The sequence below is a fragment of the Mesoplodon bidens genome (genome assembly GCF_964165515.1).
Source record: "Mesoplodon bidens genome assembly, chromosome: 1".
Lineage (NCBI taxonomy): Eukaryota > Metazoa > Chordata > Mammalia > Artiodactyla > Ziphiidae > Mesoplodon > Mesoplodon bidens.
In genome coordinates this window covers 113045448-113056328 of record NC_138176.1, presented here as the reverse complement: position 1 = coordinate 113056328, position 10881 = coordinate 113045448, and the positions used below count along the sequence as shown (strand labels likewise).

The 10881-nt window shown below is 43.1% G+C and overlaps 1 long non-coding RNA gene across 1 annotated transcript; it reads left to right on the top strand.

Annotated features, from left to right (window-relative positions):
- The first annotated feature begins 2115 nt into the window (after positions 1 to 2115).
- On the top strand, positions 2116 to 8047 carry LOC308625794. The gene is made up of 3 exons (XR_014017150.1): positions 2116 to 4763; positions 4988 to 6612; positions 6840 to 8047. It is a non-coding gene; the product is annotated as an uncharacterized lncRNA (long non-coding RNA).
- Positions 8048 to 10881: the final 2834 nt, after the last annotated feature.

Here is a 10881-nt window from a genome sequence, read left to right as displayed (position 1 = left end):
AGGGCCTAGGTATTGGGGAAAGGGAGAGCATTCTGCTCAACACAGCAGTGTTTCTTCCAAATGGCGACTTCCATCTTGTAACACTTGGTTTGTTCTTCCTCTGCTATGTCATAAAAGGATTATATGATGGCTTTCAATGCTGTTGGTATTATAAAACATACCACTTGATATCTGGCTATCAGGTCAGCAAAAGTTGTAGCAACATCACGTGTGAAGGAAGCTCAAGATGACAAGTTGACTGCGATTGAGGTCCTGTAAATGTGTAAATGTATCCAGGATTGTCTGGCATTGTTTGCTGTTGGATCCGCAGAGAGGATGACTGCAGTGATGACTAGTTCAGAGAGATTAAAGGCCTTTAGGGTGTCTACTTACATGTAGTCATATTCATACAGTATAAGGGGTCAGCTTAAAGTGAAATTGGGCCTGTCTGCCTCAGGCCCCCAATCTTCCAGTTCTCTTTTCTCATAGAAAATATTGTTTCATTGTTAGCAATTTCTTATGTATTCTTAGTATATAAATAGTAAAAACTTGGACATTTCTCTTTTTTTTTGGACATTTCTGTATCTTATTTTCCCCCCTTTGTATGTGTGTTGGAGTCCATTCAATATCAGTACATATAATCTGACTCATTCTTGTTCATGGCTTCTTAATCAGTTATACGAGTGTACTTAATATATTTCCTAGGTTTTACTTGCACAATGTTTTTGGTCATTTTCACTTGGAGATACAGTGAAGACTTTAGGGTTGAATTTTGAACAAAGGCAAAGGCTTTTCCAGTCTCATGTTATGTTTATGTAAATCTTCCAGGTGAATATGAGAAGGGTGTGGACCATCTGACAAATGCAATTGCTGTGTGTGGACAGCCACAGCAGTTACTGCAAGTGTTGCAGCAAACTCTTCCACCGCCAGTGTTCCAGATGCTTCTGACTAAGCTCCCAACAATTAGTCAGGTAAAGATTTGAAATGTTATGAAATAAGTGAGTAGAATCTGAGTTTAAATGTTTAGGGACATTGGCGTTTTAAAAGGAGCCTAGTGAGCATGATGGCATCATGAAACTCTCCTCCGTGTAATGAAAACAGTACAGGAGATGTCAGTGCTTGACATTTTCTTCCCTAAGAGAAAAGCATCCAAATGAGGGGGCATAAAATCTAGTGACTGTGCCCAAGAAGTTGATTAGGAAATATGTCTCTTGGTGTTAAATCTCAGGCCTTAGTATTCAAATCATCAAATTCAGGCCACTCCCAGTTACTTTCTGAACCTAGCTTTCTGCCTCTTGTGTGAAACCACGCATGCAGTTAAGGGGCCTGGCAGAGGCCAGAGGAGCCAAGGTGGCATAGCTTGGAAATCAGGTCATAAAGGGCTCTGGGTTCCCTCTGACCTCACTTGTCTGAAGGCCCCAGTGTCTCTGCTGCTGCTGAGGTGGGCTTCAAGTTTGGAGCTATTTGACTACATCTCATTTAAATAAGAGATTAAGCATGACTTAGGAGTTAATTAAAATGCATTCCACTCATTTTAAATCCTTCTCAGGGAGCTCGAATGAATCTACTTTTTGGAATATCATGTCTATTAAATGAATTTTCATCTTTGATATAATTAAAAATTAGTAAAATGACTGGTTAATTCTTTAAACTCATCTTTACAATTCTTTAAACTAGTCTTTACTCATCTAGATTGGAAAGAGACTGAAAAGAAAAGGGTCCTAAAGATTTAAGGGAATGGACCTAGAGTCTGTCATACAGTGTAGTAAGTCAGAAAGAGAAAACCAAATACCGAATACTAACACATATATATGGAATCTTAAAAAAAATGGTTCTGATGAACCTAGGAGCAGGACAGGAATAAAGACACAGACGTAGAGAATGGACTTGAGGACATGGGAGGGGGAAGGGTAAGCTGGGATGAAGTGAGAGAGTAACACTGACATATATACACTACCAGATGTAAGATAGATAGCTAGTGGGAAGCAGCCGCATAGCACAGGGAGATCAGCTCAGTGCTTTGCGACCACCTAGAGGGGTAGGATAGGGAGGGTGGGAGGGAGACGCAAGAGGGAGGGGATATATGTATACGTATAGCTGATTCACTTTGTTATACAGCAGCAACTAACACAACCTTGTAAAGCAGTTATACTCCAATAAAGATGTTAAAAAAAAAGGATTTTAAGGGAAAGAGTTGGAAAACCAAGGAGTTTCAATCTTTTTTATTTTAGACTAATGTGGTTCCCAGTCAGTTGTCAGAATCCTCTAAGATTATCTGTCTTTTGAAAGACAGCATAGCATAGTGCTTTTGGAAAATTGACCTGAGGATGATGTCTTTGTATAATGACTGTGACCATTTACAGGCAGAAAAGGGAAATGTTTGGAGGATAGAATGATCAGTATAGCACTAATTGGTATTTGTTCCTGTGGGAGTGAAAAAAGATCTTAAATTCTTTTTGGTTTTAGTTACAAAATTGACTAACATGTAACAGGATATAATGTTATGGTTCCTTTGTTGACTTGAATTTTGAGATGGAACTGACAATGATCATTATTTTCTCAGATAAAAACAATGTATGAAGTGTTAAATGTTGATATCTCAGTATGGGTAAACCTCAGCAAGATTTGGTCCAGAGATTTGATACAAAGAGCATTTTATGTTGAACTTAGAATCCTGATTAAATGCTTATCATACTTCTAAAAATTAAAAATTCTTTTCTCTTTCAGAGAATAGTAAGTGCTCAGAGCTTGGCTGAAGATGATGTGGAATGAGAAATAAATGTCAACATAATAATCTCAATTTTAAAATATTTTTAAAATCTTAACTTGGAAGATGATCAGCTCTGGGGGAGTAAGGACAAATAAGCTTGTTATGGACTGTCCTACACTGAAATCTACCAAAGTTAATTTTTACTTTGTGTAGATCCATTTGTCTGTTTTATTTATTTTTCTCAGTGAAAAGTGTATTTTGATAGGTTTTGATTTTATAAATACACTATCAGTTACCGAAACACGGATTTTGTTTATTCCTAAAACGTGCAATTAGAATGTACATATATAACATCACATTACTTACATTAAAAATACCCAATGCTCAGTTTTGAAAGATAGGCCAAAAAAAGTGTAGAAGAAAACTGAAGAAGGCACTTTTTTCTTTTAAGCTAGTACAGTTCACTGTACATCAGATGATTGGGTGGAAACTTGATTGTGTATTAAAACTGAGCATTAAAATCTTTAAGAGATTCTTTCTTTCCATTTAATCTCTTAAATATGTCTGATGTGCTGCTGTGCTATAGTAACTTCACTCCCACCGTTGATTAAATCAGTGGGCCTAATGTGTTCCGGATATTTATCTCCTTGTATTTTAGATGTGTGTAGTTGCAAATAGCACCAGGAGTTAGATCTGTGTACACCCTTAATCTAGCTGAGTAAGCTTCGCTAGTTAATGTCTGCCTGCATTTATAAAATGAGGGAATTGGTCTGCTGATTCAGCTTCTAATTCCTTTGGTTCTGTTCAGCATTTTCAAATCCCTTTTTCTGAGGGATATATCTGTTTGGGCAACCAGCCCTTGCATTTTTTAATACTCTGAATTTTGCATGCTTGCCTGACTTCGTATTTCTGAATTGATTTTTTTTAAGGTATAACTTGTGTTGATTTTCACTGAAATCATGGTTCTGTCACTACTTTTGTAAATTAATATGAAATGTAACCTTCAGGGTAGCTGGGACAATATGCTTGTAAAAGTGTGTGTTCCCCTTTGCTTTTATCGTCAGTGTACCTCCTGAATCCCCTTCCAGCCTGATTCACTTATCTTGTTATGGGAATAAGGTATAACTTTCTGGCTGAAGACTTGCAAAGAATGAAGATAATGGGACCTTTTATTCTCAAAAATAGTGACATTATCTGCAGCCACAGATTCAGTATCAGACCTGAGAATAAAGATCTTGGTACTTAGTGGTGTTGAGCATTTCTCGTTGTACCGGTTGCCTTTATTCTGTCTGAATGTAGAGAGACCTTTTCTGTGTATTAGACATTTTGTTTTTCTTAAAAACTTTAACTGCAGGGTTTTGTGGTGGTTGGGATGTAGTGGGAAGAGTTTGGAGTGTGGTTCTAGTTTCTCCCTCTGGATAGCTGCCAGCCTTGGGCAAGTCCACATGACATCTCAACTCCAGTATTCTCATCTGTAAAATAAGAACATCAGACTAGGTCCCTTGCACATTAAAGGACGCTTCCTCAGGAACCTTCCAGGTTTGTGATTCTGAACCATAAACAGTGTGCTTTTTTCAGTGACAAGTCTGCATGCTTTTTGGGGGGTGAGGTGGAGTGGGATGACCAGTTCAAGCATGTGTTGGTAGGTTCATTTTCCTAGTAGGATCCCAAATCCAAAACAGTATAGTGGTGATTCGTCAGTAATTGACCGTGCAGCTAGGAAACACTCTTCTGTCCTGCATCTTCCCAGATGGGGGATGGACTTGGGGCAGTCAGAGGGATTGTAGGTGGGGAAAGAGCAAGGGGCAGACAGCTTGGCAAGAGAGGAATGGACCCAGGAAAACTTAAGGACTGGCTAGAGGAGTGTGAGGGGTCAATCAACTTAGGTTTATTTTAGGAGGGAATGAAGACTATGTGCCCTTGTGAACTGTAGTGCAGCCCAAGCTGGGTATCACTTGGCTTTCTGAGAAATAATCAGCGTTAATGCTTACTGAAGGTAGTGATATCCTTACTTTAGAGCTGATTATGCCAAGTACATCTTATTTGAGTGACAGCTTTGGTGCTTTAAAATTAGGTACCACAGGGCTTCCCTGGTGGCGCAGTGGTTGAGAGCCCGCCTGCCGATGCAGGGGACACGGGTTCGTGCCCCAGTCTGGGAAGATCCCATATGCTGTGGAGCGGCTGGGCCCGTGACCCATGGCCGCTGGAGCCTGCGCATCCGGAGCCTGTGCTCCGCAACGGGAGAGGCCACAACAGTGAGAGGCCCACGTACTGCCAAAAAAAAAAAAAAAAAATTAGGTACCACTTTTGAAAGCTAGCTATGTTGTGTTAAAAACAATACCAAAAAAGTTTTTTCCGTCTAGACAAGTAATTGCTGAACACGGTTTACGATCTAAAGTTTTACACAGTGATGGAACCAGGCGGTGGGGATGCTGGCCGAATGGTGCTCAACCCAAGATTTAAGTAGAGTGGTAATTGCTTGGTTGTTCCCATGTGCTAATGTTGCAGCACACTTAGGTCTTTGGAAATGGAAATGTTAGTGCACATTGGCATGCTTCCTGGGGCAGAGATCTATTGTTTTGGTTCCAGAATTTGTGCTTAAATTCTTCAACTCTTATTTGGTTGGTCTTTATGTTTTCTAACTCTGCTAAAAACTTCTTGGGACTTCTCACACTGTGCATCCATTCTTTTCCTGAGTTCTTGGATCATCTTTACAGTCATTACTTGAGCTCTTTCCAGTAGATTGGCTACTCCACTTTACTACTAAATTTATATCGACATTCACCATATCTGTATAAATTCACCAGTTCCACATCTGTGAAAACTCCAGGCCTTGCCTTTGTTTCTGCTGATCTCGGAGTCGCTGGCACCCTCGTTGTCCCTGGTGCCTCTGGCTTCCGGGTCTGCGTGTGCTGTCTTTGCATCAGCCTCTGTCAACCCATACGTAGTAGCTTAGTTACGTTTCTCGACCTGGGAGAAGTGGCTCTCTGTGGGAGATGTCCTGTGTGTCCCAGTGCAGGACCAGGGTAGGTAGTGAGCTGTGTTTGCAGACTCAGTAGTTTCCCGGCCGCTGCCGTCTGCCCCCTGGTGGCCGAGGCTGGTCTAGAAGTTTGCGCGCGCTTTCGGCCGGTGCCCGGAAGTGGGGGGGCTGGTGCCCACCCACTGGTGGGCGGGGCTGGGTCTAGGCCTAGTGGCGTGTGTGGAGGTGGCCCTGGCCTCCAGTTGAGGCGACTTGTCTGCTCATGGGTGGGGCTGGGTGCCCGCCCTGTGGGTGGTTTGACCTAAGGCGCCCAGGCGCTGGAGCCTGCAGGCTGTTGGGTGGGACCAGGTCTCCCGGACCAAGGACCCAAAATGTCTGCCAGCAGCATTTATGACCCCAGAGAGGGCCGCAGACGCCCGCTACCTCCCGAGGAGACCCTCCAAGACCTGCAGGTAGGTCGGGCTCAGGCTGCTGTGCAGTCATGCCGTTGTCACGCGAGGGAGCTTGCGTGCGCCCTCCCGGAGCGGAGTCTCCTCTTCCTTCCCCCCGTCCTGTGGGGCTCCTGCGACCGAGCCGCGCCGGCCTTCACAGCCAAATGCCGGGGGCCCCTCCCGATGCCAGACCCCCGGCTGCGGAGCCTGGCGTGGGGTTCCGCGCTCACGCGGGGGCGAGGCTCTGCGATGTAAGTGTCCTCTAGCTGGGGTCGCCCGCTCAGGTGGTGTGGGACTTGATGGTGGCGAGAGGGCGCCTCTCCGACCTTCTCGTGCTTTCTTCTTTATGTCCTTGGGTGTAGAATGTCTTCTTCTGGTAGCTGCCAGTCGTTTTAATCGACGGTTGTTCATCTGTTGGTTGTCATTTTGTTGTGCTCGTGAGAGAAGGTGAGCTCAGGTGCTCCTCTGCTGTCATCTCCACAGTTTGTACTTCAAGAGCACTTAAAACGGAGGCTTAGGGCTTCCCTGGTGGCGCAGTGGTTGGGAGTCCGCCTGCCAATGCAGGGGACACGGGTTCGTGCCCCGGTCCGGGAGCATCCCGCATGCTGCGGAGCCGCTGGGCCCGTGAGCCATGGCCACTGGGCCTGCGCGTCCGGAGCCTGTGCTCCGCAACAGGAGAGGCCACAACAGTGAGAGGCCCGCGTACCACAAAAAAAAAAAAAAAAAAAAAAAAACGGAGGCTTAGCTGGCAGTACCAGTGCTGTTCTGTTAGATAAATAGAACTTAGGTTCACACCTCACTTCTGTAAAGTGCGTAAAACCTGGTACAGTGCGTGTGGTGGGCAGTCGGTAAACATTTGAGTCCTCTTCCTCCTCAGTAAACTTGATGGTTTCTCATCTTGCCTGCCTTTCTGACCTTGTTGACTCAGCCTATGGACCAGAGTGTGTATGAATGTCAACGCAGAAGAGATTTTTCAGAAAACGTATATCATGCAGATACACAAAATTTCCTTTCTTGTAACGTAAAAAACGCAGTTTTCTTATTGCCTGTGCCTCGGCTGCTTAAGTGATATTACAGGGCTTGGAGGAAATTTTGGCTTCGTGTGTGTCTGCAGAAGTGAATTCTGCTGAATTTGATGATTCAACGTAGAATCAAGTTTCTTGGTTACCATCCCTTTGAGAAAGTTGACAGCTCTGCAGCTTCTCCCCAGGAAAATGCACACTTGCCTTTGACTTAAGGGGGATCACAGATCCCAGGTTAAGAACCCCTGCTTTAGTGTCAACAGGTGAGGATTCTGTAGTAGTGTTTTCCCGGCCTTAGGTGTATCAGAATCATCTGATTCTGATGGAAGCCTTGTTAAAGCAGATTGCTGGGCCCGACACTGGCCAGCAGGTCTGGGCCAGGAACACGTATCAATCAGCATTTCTAGCAAGTTCCCTGGTTTTGGTGATATTGCTGGTCTCGGGTCATGAATGTGACGCAGACGGTGACGCTCAGTGGTGAAGTGGAAAATGTGAATAGGAAATCCTTATTAGAGAACACCAGCTGTGATAAGGTCACAGATGATGTACTGTATGTAGGACTCTGAAAGTGAGACATGTGCTTAAAAAAACCTGCCGACTGTAGCAGAATGTAATTATTTGGGAGCTCCCAGTACAGACCATCAGTTATCAGACTTTATGTTCAAGATAGGCCAGGCCATTAAAAAAATGCATTTTAGGAATTTTTTTCAGAAAATAACCCATCGACTAGACAGGTCAACTAAACAGAAATCACATTCCCTAAGCATGTAAGTTGTGAGTTTTTAAGTTTTTACTCCACATTTATGTCTTTGAGTGAATCAAATGGATTTTTTCCCTTTTTAGATTCAGGTTTTCTGGAGCATCATATATATATAATGTTTATGTATATATAGATTGTTTAAATACTAATTATACTGTGTATTTAAATTACATAATAAATTGTATAATATAGTTTTGGAGGTGCTAAATCCTTGTTTAATTTCCGCTAATACTGATAAGGGAGTCAGATACTTTGACGTAATACTGACAAAGAAGCTAGAGGTGGGGAGTGAAGGGGAGAAAACGGGGACGAGAGGCTGTGGTGAAGCTGGAGCTTGATCTGAGAAATGGAGTGGTGCCTGGCACTCAGCATGCGTCTCCGTGTGTCGTGTGCCTGCGTGCGCTCTGCACATTCAGAGAGAGAGCCAGAACAACTGCATCCCCCTGGAAGTTCACCGAAGTCCTCAAATCTAGGTATCCCTGCCTTTTATCACATAAGAAAGTAGACTGAGCTGGCCTTTCAGTTTGTTCCTTGGTTGAGTGGGCATCTTTGAAGTTATAAAACCAGAGCCTGTCTCAGTTTACCCGGAGTAATACACCAGACTAGTCCCCGGAGAGGCTGAATGTACTCAGTGACCTCTGGACAGAGTTCCCGTCACACGTGCAATTGCTCAACCTACTCACCATTTGAAGAGGACAACTTTGGTTGTCAGCAGAGACTGATTCTTTTCTAGACCTCTTTTTTTTTTTTTTTTTTTTTGGCCACAGTGCTTGGCTTGTGGGATCTTAGTTTCCTGACCAGGGATTGAACTTGTACCCTTGGCAGTGAAAGTGCGGAATCCTAACCACTGGACTGCTATGGAATTCCTAATAGACCAATTTTATCCATACCCCATTCCCAGAGAGCACTGCAGTGGTTTATAAAAGCTTCCTTTGCAATTCCCTTTATTAATTAGGACCCTAGTAGCAAGCTTAGAAACCCAACTTGAATAAGCTTGAGAAATAGTGGCATTTGTTAGCTCCTCACAAAGACCTTTATGATTAGCACAAGGATCTCCACACCAGGACAGCTCCTTCCATTTCTGCTTCTCACTGGGCTTGTGTCATTTCTACAAGCAGACTTAGAGAGGAGGCTGGAGCTCTGGGCCCTGGCCGCTCCAGGCACATGTGCATGACGCCAGTCACACTCCCTGAGCTCTAGAACGTGTTAACTCACCACTCCTTACAGGCTTACAGGGTGTGCCCAGTGTTGCATGGAAGTGGAAGATTCAGGATTTATTGAAGTAAAAATTGTGTACGTATATTAAATTAAATATATAAGATGTACGGTGTGACATTTGATGTCTGTAGCCCTTGTGAAATAGTTACCACCGTCCAGCTAGTTAACATCTCTATCACCTCACATAGTTCCCTTTTCTTGTGTGAGTGGTGAGAATACTTACGACCTACCCCCAGCAAATTTCAGGTAAATATTAACTGCAGTCACCATGAGATATGTTAGATCTCTGGAACTTATTCATCTTATAACTGAAAGCTTGTACCCTTTGACCAACACCTCCCCTTTTCCCCTGTCCCCAAGCCCCTGGTAACCACCATTCTATTCTGTGTTTCTATGAGTTTTGTTTTTCAGATTCCACATATAAGTGAGATTATGCAGTATTTGTCTTTCTGTGTCTGGCTTATTTCTCTTAGTCTAATGTTCCAAGTTCATCCATGTTGTTGAAATGGCAGAATTTCCTTTTATAAAGGTGTGTATCACATTTATCCATTCATCCACTGACAGACACTTAGGTTATTCCCGTATCTTGGCTCTTGTGAATAATGCGGCAATGAACATGAGGGCGCAGATACCTTTTTGAGATAGTGATTTCATTTCCTTTGGGCTTAATACCTAGAAGTGGGATTGCTTGATCATGTAGTACTATTTTTAATTTTTTGAGGCATTTACATACCGTTTTCCATGTGGCTGCACCAGTTTACATTCCCATTATGTTGCACGAGGGTTCCCTTTTCTTCATGTCCTCGCCAGCACTTGTTATCTCTTGTCTTCTTGATGAAAGCCATTCTAACAGGTGTGATACTCATTGTGGCTTTGATTCACATTTCCCAGATAACTAGTGATGTTGAGTGCTTTTTCATATACTTGTTGGCCATTTGGTTATCCTTTTTAGAAAAAAATGTCTGTCTAAGCCCTTTGCCTATTTTTAAGCTGGGTTATTGTTATTTTGCTATTGAATTGTATGAATTCCCTTATATTTGGGGGATATTAACCCCATATGAGATATATGGTTTGCAAATATTTTCTTCCATTCCATTGGTTGCCTTTTTCATTTTGTTCCGTTGCTGTGCAGAAGCTTTTGGTTTGATGTAGTCCCATTTATTTATTTTTTTATTTTGTTGTTTGTACATTTGGTTCAAATTTAAAAAAAAGTCACCACCAAGACTGATGTTGAGGGGCTTCTCCCCTGATTTTACTTCTAGGAGTTTTACAGTTTCCAGTCTACATTTAAGTCTTTAATCTATTTTGAGTTGATTTTTGCATATGGTATAAGGTAAGGGTCCAATTTCATTCTTTACATGTAGATATCCAGTTTTCCTAACACCATTTATTGAAGAGACTGTTACTGTGTATTCTCAGCACCTTTGTTGAAGATTAGTTCACTATAAGATTCAGGACTTGAATTAAGGGTAACTTGCACTGTACTTGGCTGCCTTACCTATTTGATAGGATAAAAGAGGAGGACTGGAGTGTTTTTGGGTTTTCTAATGTTTTTTATTTTGTTTTTTTATTTTTTATTTTTATTTTTTTTGCAGTACGCGGGCCTCTCACTGTCGTGGCCTCTCCCGTTGCGGAGCACAGGCTCCGGACGCGCAGGCTCAGCGGCCACGGCTCACGGGCCCAGCCGCTCCACGACATGTGGGATATTCCTGGACCGGGGCATGAACCCGCGTCCCCTGCATCGGCAGGCGGACTCTCAACCACTGCGCCACCAGGGAAGC